The following is a 10352-nucleotide window of genomic DNA, read 5'->3' on the forward strand; positions in this document are numbered from 1 at the left end:
AGTCCCTGCTGTACTCGATCGACCCTTTTCAAAACCCCTCTGCTCGATCGAGATGTCCTCGTACTCGATCGAGCAGATTTGCTGATAAAGGTACTCGATCGACCACCAGTTTAGTCGATCGAGCACTTCAAGTTTGGCAACCCTCTCGATCGACTTGCAGTTCAGTCGATCGAGCCCTTTTGTTCCTCGATCGAGCACTTATGTCCCTGGATCGAGGGATTTTTGTTCTGGCAGCTTTGAAAATTTATTCTTTTTGCTTTAAATTTTCTTTTGGCCTTAATATGTACTTTATACGGATATTGTACACTCGCTATGATTGTGAAACGGTTCACACGCGTACCATTAAGTTATTTTAAAGCGTATTTAAAGTAACGGACTGTATTAGATTAAAATTAAATGATAGAAGCGGTTTTATCACATGAATTTTAATCATTAAAAGGTGGTTTGGATAAATTTAACATAATTACGGAATTATGTCACGAATGAATTTGTTTTTAGTTGATGCATTTATTTATCGTTTTGTTGAATGCCTTGAATGCCTTTTATTACGTATTTATTTATTTTTGCAAATGGTTGTAACTTAGTGTGGCCTTAGTAGAACGTGTTACCGTAATGATGGAACACGGTCTTGGTTGTATTTTGAGATCTCGTATCTCCGTTTTGGATTTTTCACTTGTAATTACAGTTTTTATTAGAATGTAATTAGGTTTATATTTTGTAATTTTAATTGTAATTTTTGAGAAGACCAAAGACGGAGACCAGATGCTCACTCCCGCTACCTGGATCAAGATGGAACAACAAGACAAGCTTCTTGGGTCCAACGGTGGATTCCAAAGTTGTATTTTGTTCTTTTTATTAGGATAGGCCACACTAGGAAATTTTATTTACGTATTGCATTCATTTATTTATTTTTTTTCGTAACGATAGTATGCATCATATTCCGCCTAAAAACCAAACCACCTAATAAATGCATGAAAACTGACACATTTAGAGGTCACGAGTTAGTTTTCTTTGACATTCGTATGTCACACGATTTTTATAAGCCATCACCCAAATTAATTCATTCACGCAGACGCTAGTTATTCGTTCACTTAATATGAATTATAATTTAGTTGATGGGATCTTCCTCGTATAAACAAAAATTGAGAACGGTCTTTATAGGTCAAACTCCAATGAGTCCCTTCTTCGTCGGTAGGCATAATATGACCCCTTCTACGTCGGGTAAGTTGGAACCGATTGACCTATTTTATCTCAACACTATGGTCACTCGTACGATCCTGTGACTGTGGTGGACTATAGATAGGATTTACGGAAATCTATTGACCAAGAGTTCTTCCGGAAGAATTAGCTAAACAGTTGGCTTATCAATTTACAGAAATTGAGTCTTGGGATCACTTGTATCATTCTTGAGGGAGATCAATTATGCAAGTGCGAGAGTCTACATGTTTAAAATGAATTTTAAATAGACTTAAATCACCTCGATGAGTTGCTTATTTCGTTTTGTTTTTCTTCCTTTTTCAAAGTGTAGAACACAAACATTTAAACCGCTAATAACATAATGGCTGGCCGTGAGGACGACCCAATGCCAAGTGTCACATTGGACCGTGAGTCCTGGCTTCGGATCTTCATGGATCGGATGAATCGGTCTACTCGATCGAAGAATGATGGATCAAACTTCACGGATCGGGAGGCGGCATTACGGAATCCGCCATTGCGATGGGAAGCTCAAATATCCGATTGAGCCCATCCCACCAAACCCAGGCCCCACGGTGAAATTAACGAAATCGACAAGTATAACGATTTCGCCATGGAAGCGGGTGCGGTAAAGAACGTACTTGTTTTTGCAATGGAATCCAATTTGCAGAAACGCTTCATAGCTCAAAGTGCAAACAAGATTTTCACTACACTCACTAGGGAATTCTCAAAAACACCGAGAATCGTGACCTATGAGCTTACCACTCGCTTCTTTGATGCGAGACTCCGAAAGGGCCAACAGTTAGCCCACACATTCTCAGCATGATTGAGAATGTCGAGAAGTTGGAGACCTTTGATTGTAAGATCAGCGAGAACATTGTTATTGACCGCATACTTCACTCACTCCACGATGGTTATTCGCAATTTAGAGCGAATTACTATATGAATGATTTGAAGAAAACTCCCCATGAATTGCACTCCCTCCTCGTACATGCACCGAGAAGGACATGAAGTTCGGTGGGAGCATGAAACAGGATGTTCTCGTTGTGTCAAACAAGGGCAAGGGTAAGGGCAAAGTTCAGCCAGGCCTAGCAGGAGGCAAACCGAAGTTTAAGAAGTCGGGATCGGGTAAGAGTGGGCCTGGTGAGGCAAGTAACTCATCGGGCGCGACAAAGAGCAAGACCGAAAACATGGAATGCCATCATTGCCACAAGATCTGGGCATTGAGGCGTACATGTCCTGTTTATCATGAGGACATAAAAGCGGGTCGCGTTAAACCTGTTGGTATGTCTTCTCCTTCTACTTTTATTCATATGATTGAGATTAACCACGCAAGTTACGGAACTTGGGTACTTGATACTGGTTGTGGTTCTCATCTGTGTAATCATGTGCAGGGCCTCCGAAATCTCAAGCCTCTCGTAAAGGGTGAGGTTGACATGCGTGTCGGGAATGGAGCAAGAGTGGCTGCCGTCTCGAGGGGAACATATGTGATCCAACTTCCTAGCGGATTTGAGTTATCATTATATGATTGCTATTATGTACCCAGTCTTTCGAAAAACATTATTTCGGTTTCGCACTTGACAAACTTGGTTTTTCATTTGTAATTGAGAATAATACTTGCATTTTCTCTTTACACAATATGATTTATGGCAAGGCAGTCTCCATGAATGGAATTTATGTTTTAGATCAGACCACCGAAATATTACACGTAATGAATAAAAAGTTAAAGGTTGGTGACAAAGATCAAACGTATCTATGGCACTTCCGTATGGGACACATAAATGAGAACGCGTAAAACAGCTCATTAAACATGGAGCTATCTCGGCCTTTGATTTTCAATCATTTGGCACGTGTGAATCATGTCTCATCGGTAAGATGACTCGGATTTCCTTCAAAGGTGTTGGAATGCGCGCTGCTGACCTATTAGGACTCATACACACGGATGTATGTGGTCCTATGTCAATCACCGCACGAGAAGGCTATAGGTATTTCATCACTTTCACGGACGATTTAAGTAGATATGGCTATGTCTACTTAATGAAGCACAAAAGTGAATCCTTTGAGAAATTCAAGGAATACCGAAATAGGGTACAGAACCTATTAGGTAGGAAGATTAAAACACTGCGTTCGGATCGTGGTGGCGAGTATCTTTCTCACGAGTTTGATCAGCACCTAAAGGATCGTGGGATTGCCCTACGATTAACTCCACCTGGAACACCTCGGTTGAATGGTGTGTCCGAACGAAGAAATCGAACACTACTTGATATGGTTCGATCCATGATGAGTCACACCGTGTTGCCTGACTCGTTATGGGGTTATGCTCTTATGTCATTTGCTCTAATACTTAACCGAAGTCCGTCTAAAGTCTGTTGACAAGACTCCATATGAACTATGGAAGGGAACGGTCCCTAACTTGTCCTTTATACGGGTTTGGGGCTGCGAGGCTTATGTCAAGTGGAGACACGAGGATAAGCTCGGCCCGCGATCGGTCAAGACATACTTTATAGGTTATCCTAAAGGAACACTTGGTCATTACTTCTATTCGCCAACCGAACAACGTGTTTTTGTTGCGGCTAGTGCGACATTCTTAGAGAAGGAATTTCTTGAGAATGCAAAGAGTGATAGAACCTTCGACCTGTCGGAGATTCCAAAACCAAACACCGAGCAACCATTGGAGGAACCTGTTCCTTCAATCCCGGCTGCGGTGAATATTCCGGAGGAACCTAGGAGGTCGGGAAGAGTCTCTATTCCTCCGGACAGATACATTGGTATGGTCGAGGAACATGACATAGATGACGTTCTACTCTTAACGAGTAGTGAACCCGCAACCTATAAAGGTGCCATGACTAGTTCTGACTCAAAGCTATGGCTTGAGGCCATGCAATCCGAGATGGACTCCATGTATGAGAACAACGTGTGGGATCTTGTTGACTTACCTGCTAAGGTTCGTCCCCTTCAATGCAAATGGCTTTACAAGATAAAGCATTCTGTGGAAGGTCAACAAGATATCTATAAAGCACGACTAGTTGCTAAAGGTTTCACCCAAGTGCCAGGTTTGCACTACGATGAAATTTTCGCACCCGTAGTCATCTTTGCGTTCCATTCGGATTATCTTAGCGATCGCCGCTTTTCATGACTATGAAATTTGGCAAATGGACGTGAAAACCGCCTTCTTAAACGGCTTTTTGGAGGAAGAGTTGTACATGGTACAACCCGAAGGTTTCATCGATCCACAACATCCTAAGAAAGTATGCAAACTTAAGCGTTCCATTTATGGACTTAAGCAAGCATCTCGGAGTTGGAATCATCGCTTCGACCAAGTGATTAAAGAAAATGGATTTACTCGATCTGTCGAGGAACCATGTCTATATATCAAGTCGAGTGGGAGCAAGATTGTCTTCCTAATATTGTATGTTGACGACATACTCCTGATTGGGAATGACATACATCTCTTAACTTCGGTGAAAGTATGGTTGAAAAACCATTTCCAGATGAAAGATCTGGGAGAGGCACAAAGAATTCTAGGCATTCGTATCTATCGAGATAGATCACGACGGATGTTATCTCTCAGTCAGGAGTCTTACATAGACAAGGTCCTAGAGAGATTCAGCATGACTAACTCCAAGAAGGGGTTCCTTCCTATGGATCCAGGGGTGCATTTGAGCAAGTCTCAGGCACCAGAGACACCGGAAGAGAAAGAGCGCATGACACGGATTCCATATGCTTCGGCAATAGGATCAATCATGTATGCCATGATATGCACACGTCCGGACGTGGCATATGCATTGAGTATGACAAGTCGATTCCAACAGCATCCAGGTGAACCACATTGGATGGCTGTCAAGAACATTCTTAAGTACCTACGGAGGACTAAAGATTGGGCATTGACTTATGGAGGCGATCAAAAGCTATGCGCAACCGGTTACGCAGATGCTAGCTTCCAAACGGATCGAGATGACTCGAAATCTCAGTCTGGATTCGTTTTTACTCTTAATGGCGCTGCGATCCGGTGGAAGAGTTCGAAACAAACTGTTCAAGAGATTCTACGACTGAGTCCGAGTACTATGCCGCGTCTGAAGCTACAAAGGAAGCGATATGGATGCGTCAATTCTTACATGGGCTCTCTGTAGTGCCCCGGTTCGAATGACCCGATCACCATCTATTGCGACAATAGTGGTGCCATCTTCCAAGCTAAGGAGCCAAAGTCTAGCAACAAGTCTAGACATGTACAACGGAAAGCTCATCTAATCCGGGATTACGTGGAGCAAAAGGAAGTAGTGATAGAAAAGATTGCTACAGATGATAACATAGCAAATCCTCTCACTAAAGCATTACGACAAGATAAGCATGAAGGGAATGTCAATTCCATGGGAATTAAACGTGTTCCTAAGTTGTAGTACTCTTTTATGGATCAGATTCATTCTCTCTTGTACTCTATACGACATCATTGTTTTGATATTTTATATATATATATTTTGTTTGTCATGTGGATTTGTACGACAAATTTTGAACACCACAAAGTGAACTGAACGAACATTATATCTTTTCAGTCCTTAATTGCCCACATGAGCTGATAACTCTGGCAATTATTTTGTGACGTTGGTTGATGGTGGGTTCAACGAGCCATAAGTCAACCGGTTGACTGACCAATCACAGAGGCGATTTATACGGATATTTCGTAGGACACAATTGTGACATCGACGTGGAGTCCTAAATGTTTTATAACATTCGGTGCCCGGTCGTGGATAGGACCTCCATGGTGATCCTAAGAGTCGATTCTTTTGACTATCGACTGTCTCTTGAGACTAAGGCAGATTTTGGGTGACTTTGGTTTCTTTCTCACGGTCATCCGTAACAGGGGGCCAAGTAGATTTTTTCTGGGTCATTTCATGTTGTGCTTAGATCGGAAGGAGTCGAGTTGAAGGAAATATTCAGCCTTTATCAGGTACTCGATATTTCTCAGGGCCACTCGAGGAGTCAGAATCGAAATGCATGGCCATGCTCGGATACGGATTCGTTTTATCAGTTGAGTTACTCTCTAGTCGGGGAAACCACTCTAGATACAGATCGATTGTAAAATACGACCTTTGTGGATCCAGATCTGCAAATTGTTTTACATTGAGTGGGAGAAATTTTAAATGAATATGAGAATCGGTTATCGCACATACACTTGTACGGACAAGTGGGAGTTTGTTGGAGCTTGTGTCCTCCCGTTAGTGCGGATAACGTCATTGCACATACACTTGTACGGACAAGTGGGAGCTTGTTGGGGTTGGTGTCCTTAACAATTAGTGCAAGGACTTATAAACCTCTAAAAGGATCAAAGGGCATAATTTTGGTATTATTATCAGTTGATCCACGTTTATCAATAACGGTTGGCTTGCTAGATAAGTTTGACGTTATTGTCATACAGATGGCGGTGATCAACTGGTCCCTAAAAGTCACACCTATAGGATACGTTTGAGAGACGTGACGGTATGAAAATACAGTCATGTAGATGCCAAATCTGACTAACCAGTTAGTCCGAGTTATTTGACTAGTAATTAGTCAAAATGTGATGTTGAGATATTATATTTAATACGGATTAGATATCATGGGCTAAAGGCGAATTAACGATTAATTCGTAAAATTAAATATAAGCGTTTTATATTTAATTAATGTACATTGAATTAATTATACAATATCGTCTTTGTCGGACATGTATTAATACTTCAACTAACCCGTGTTATTAGTTGATGTTTTAATAGCCGATAACCGATGACGATTTATAATAAACCGCGTCATATACATTTAGCAATTTATGAGCCGGTCCACGAGGTAAAATTAAGAGGAAGTGGAAGCCCACTTCCCCATGCAAACCCACGGCTGGCCGAGGTTAACAAAAGGAGAGACTCCCTCTCCTTTTGACCTAGACAATTTCATTTTACAAAAACTAGGGTTTTGGAGACATTTTCTCTCTGAAACCTAGATCTCACATCTCGAAAACCTCACAACAAGTTCTCTCAATATTGCAAGGCAATCAGAGAACAACTTCTAGCACAAGGGCATATCTCGGACAAATCTTGGGTGCAACAATTAGGAGGAAATCTCTGTTGATTTCTGTTCTTTACGCCGCACTATAAAGGACCCGAGGTTAATTCTTGTTCCTTATCGTTTCTCTATTGTATTTATGTTTTATGACGATAATCGCATGTTAAATTTGCGTTATAGTCCTTATTTTAAAGGGTCTTATACGGATATTACCCCACAGTCTGGACAACGATCAATACCCGTTGGGGGTTGTGCTTTTCACAAACCACGCCAAATCTAATCGGGTTCTTCATCATATTGTCAAACCAAAGGACGGGACCAAAGCTATCGCGACGGCGGAAGAGCAAGAACTTTGGGACACCCTTGACGCTACTGTGCTTCAGTGGATTTATTCCACCATCACCACTGACCTATTGGAAACAATTGTCGAGGATAACTCCACGGCCATGGAAACCTGGACTCGAATTCAGGAAATCTTCCAAGACAACGCAAATTCCAGGGCAGTAACTCTAGAGCAAGACTTCTCTCATGTTTCGATGGCAGATTTTTCGTCTGTTTCAGCATACTGTCAACGTCTAAAAACACTGGCAGACCAACTTAAAAATGTTGGGTCACCCGTGACTGCGACGCGCTTGGTTCTTCAACTGGTGTCCGGCCTTACTGAGGCCTATCAACATGTTGGCACCATCATTCTCCAAGCCGTCCCTCTGCCTCCGTTTTATCGCGCACGATCTATGCTCACGCTTGAGGAAGCAAGTATTGCTAAACAAGCGGCAACAAATCCTTCCTCTGCTATGTATGTTGATGGTAAGAATGCCTCTCGTTCTGTTTCTCCTACCACGGGAAAGGGTGGTCGTAATCAGGGTAATAAGAAGAAGAAAGGAGGCAACAAGGGTGGCAAACAGAGTTCTCCCTCGGCTCCTGCTGTTTCGGCTCCTGCTGCGGCTGCTCTACAATGGCCTGGTGGATATGGGCAGTGGTCATGGCCCCCAACTCCATGGGCTATCCTCCCTGTCCTTATCCATCTAGTCCGTGGATGCGTCCACCTGTGTCTCGCTCTCAGATGGGTGTTCTTGGTACACGGCCTGCTCAGGCATATGTCTCGGCTGACGGTACTACGCCATCTCAGACTGACATAGAAGCAGCCATGTATACTTTGGGCCTCACCCCTCCTAATCCTGCTTTCTACATGGATACTGGTGCTACATCACACATGACATCGACTCCAGGTATTCTCTCGTCTTTTGCCAATTCAAGCAATACTCGTGGTATAATTGTCGGAAATGGCGAATCACTTCCAATTACCGGTTTTGGGCAAGCTACTTTACCCAAACCTCTCCCTCCCCTGGTTCTGAAAAACGCCCTCCATGCACCCAAATTAGTCAAAAACTTAATTTCAGTTAGAAAATTTACTACCGATAACTCGGTCACCGTTGAATTTGACCCATTTGGCTTTTGTGTGAAGGATCTACGGACGGGGACGAGACTCATGCGGTGTAACAGTCGGGGCGCCCTCTATCCTATTTTTGGAGCCTCAAAATCAGCCTCGTGTCAGTCGTCTTTTGCAGCTTTAGCACCCTCCCTTTGGCATGATCATTTAGGACATCCCGGGGATCCTGTTATTTCATCTCTTAAGCAAAATAAAATGATAGATTGTACTTTGAATCATTGCAAAACAATTTGTCAGACTTGTCCTCTTGGAAAACATATTCGTTTACCGTTTGCTAAATCTATTACACGTACTTTTATGCCATTTGATATTTTATATTGTAATCTTTGGTCGTCTCCCGTCCCAAGTTCATCGGGTCATCGTTATTATTTACTCATTTTGGATGACTATAGTAATTATTTGTGGACATATCCCATAGCAAAAAAATCTGCTGTCAGTGCTATATTATTAAAACTCCACAATTTTATTAAAACCCAATTTGAACGAAATATTAAGACCATACAATGTGACAATGGCACGGAATTTGTTAACGGTTTCTTCAAGACTTATTGCGCACAACACGGGCTGGATTTCCGCCTATCTTGTCCGCATACTTCTTCGCAAAACGGAAAAGCCGAACGCAAACTTCGCTCTATAAATAACATTGTACGGACCTTGCTCTTTCACGCAGCTATACCCGTCTCATTCTGGCATCACGCCTTGGAAATGGCCACATATCTTTCGAATATTTTACCAAGTAAAGTCTTAGCTTATCAATCCCCTCTTTCCAGGCTTTATTTACGTGACCCGTCTTACAGTCACCTTAAGGTTTTTGGTTGTTTATGTTTTCCTCTTGTTCCAGCCACGACAATTAATAAACTGCAACCACGGTCTCGACCATGTGTCTTTCTTGGCTATCCATCCAATCATCGTCGCTTCGAACGACTATGCGGGGCACCCCGAAACCTAAACGATATATGTCATCCGTATTGGGCTAGGATCTGTCTTGGGCCTTATTAGGTCATTTTATATTAGGTCTTAGAGAGTATTATATAAACTCTCTAAGCCTCTCCCTAGCAGTCATGCTTATCATACCGTCTGAATCTGTAATCTGAAAACTCCTCACACATTAATAAAACTCTCTCCCTTATGCCCTTTGGACGTAGCTAACACACGTTAGTAAACCACGTAAATCCGTGCATTACTTTCTTTATTATTTTTATCTGTCTTTCTTGCTTCTGTTATAACAAAATGGTTTTCAAAAATAGCCAATAAAAAATGTTACTCCATGTGTTTTTCAATTTAACCACTATCATATTTCAATATGTTCAGTTTTTACTTTAAATGTCTTTAATATCTCTCAAAATATATGAATAAATATACTTAATTATATAAAAAGCTTTTTAACACAGGAAATTAAAGAACATATTCCGTAACTTTTATAATCTTTAGATTACAAGTTCTATTATAAGATCGTCGTATGTATGACGAGAATAACGTGACCACTTTTTGTTAAATAGAGTGGTCCTTTTTAAGTTAATAGTGACACTTTTTATGACTAAAAAATGATCGTTTTTTTTCTAAGTGGTGTTAGAGGATAAATCGATTTTGGGACTTCAACCATCATATTAAGGTTTTGGTTGAGATGGTTCATCTAAGTATCTAGCATGGTTCATCCAAGTATCTAACATGGTATCAG

This window comes from Silene latifolia, chromosome 4 (genome assembly GCF_048544455.1).
Source record: "Silene latifolia isolate original U9 population chromosome 4, ASM4854445v1, whole genome shotgun sequence".
NCBI classification, from domain to species: domain Eukaryota; kingdom Viridiplantae; phylum Streptophyta; class Magnoliopsida; order Caryophyllales; family Caryophyllaceae; genus Silene; species Silene latifolia.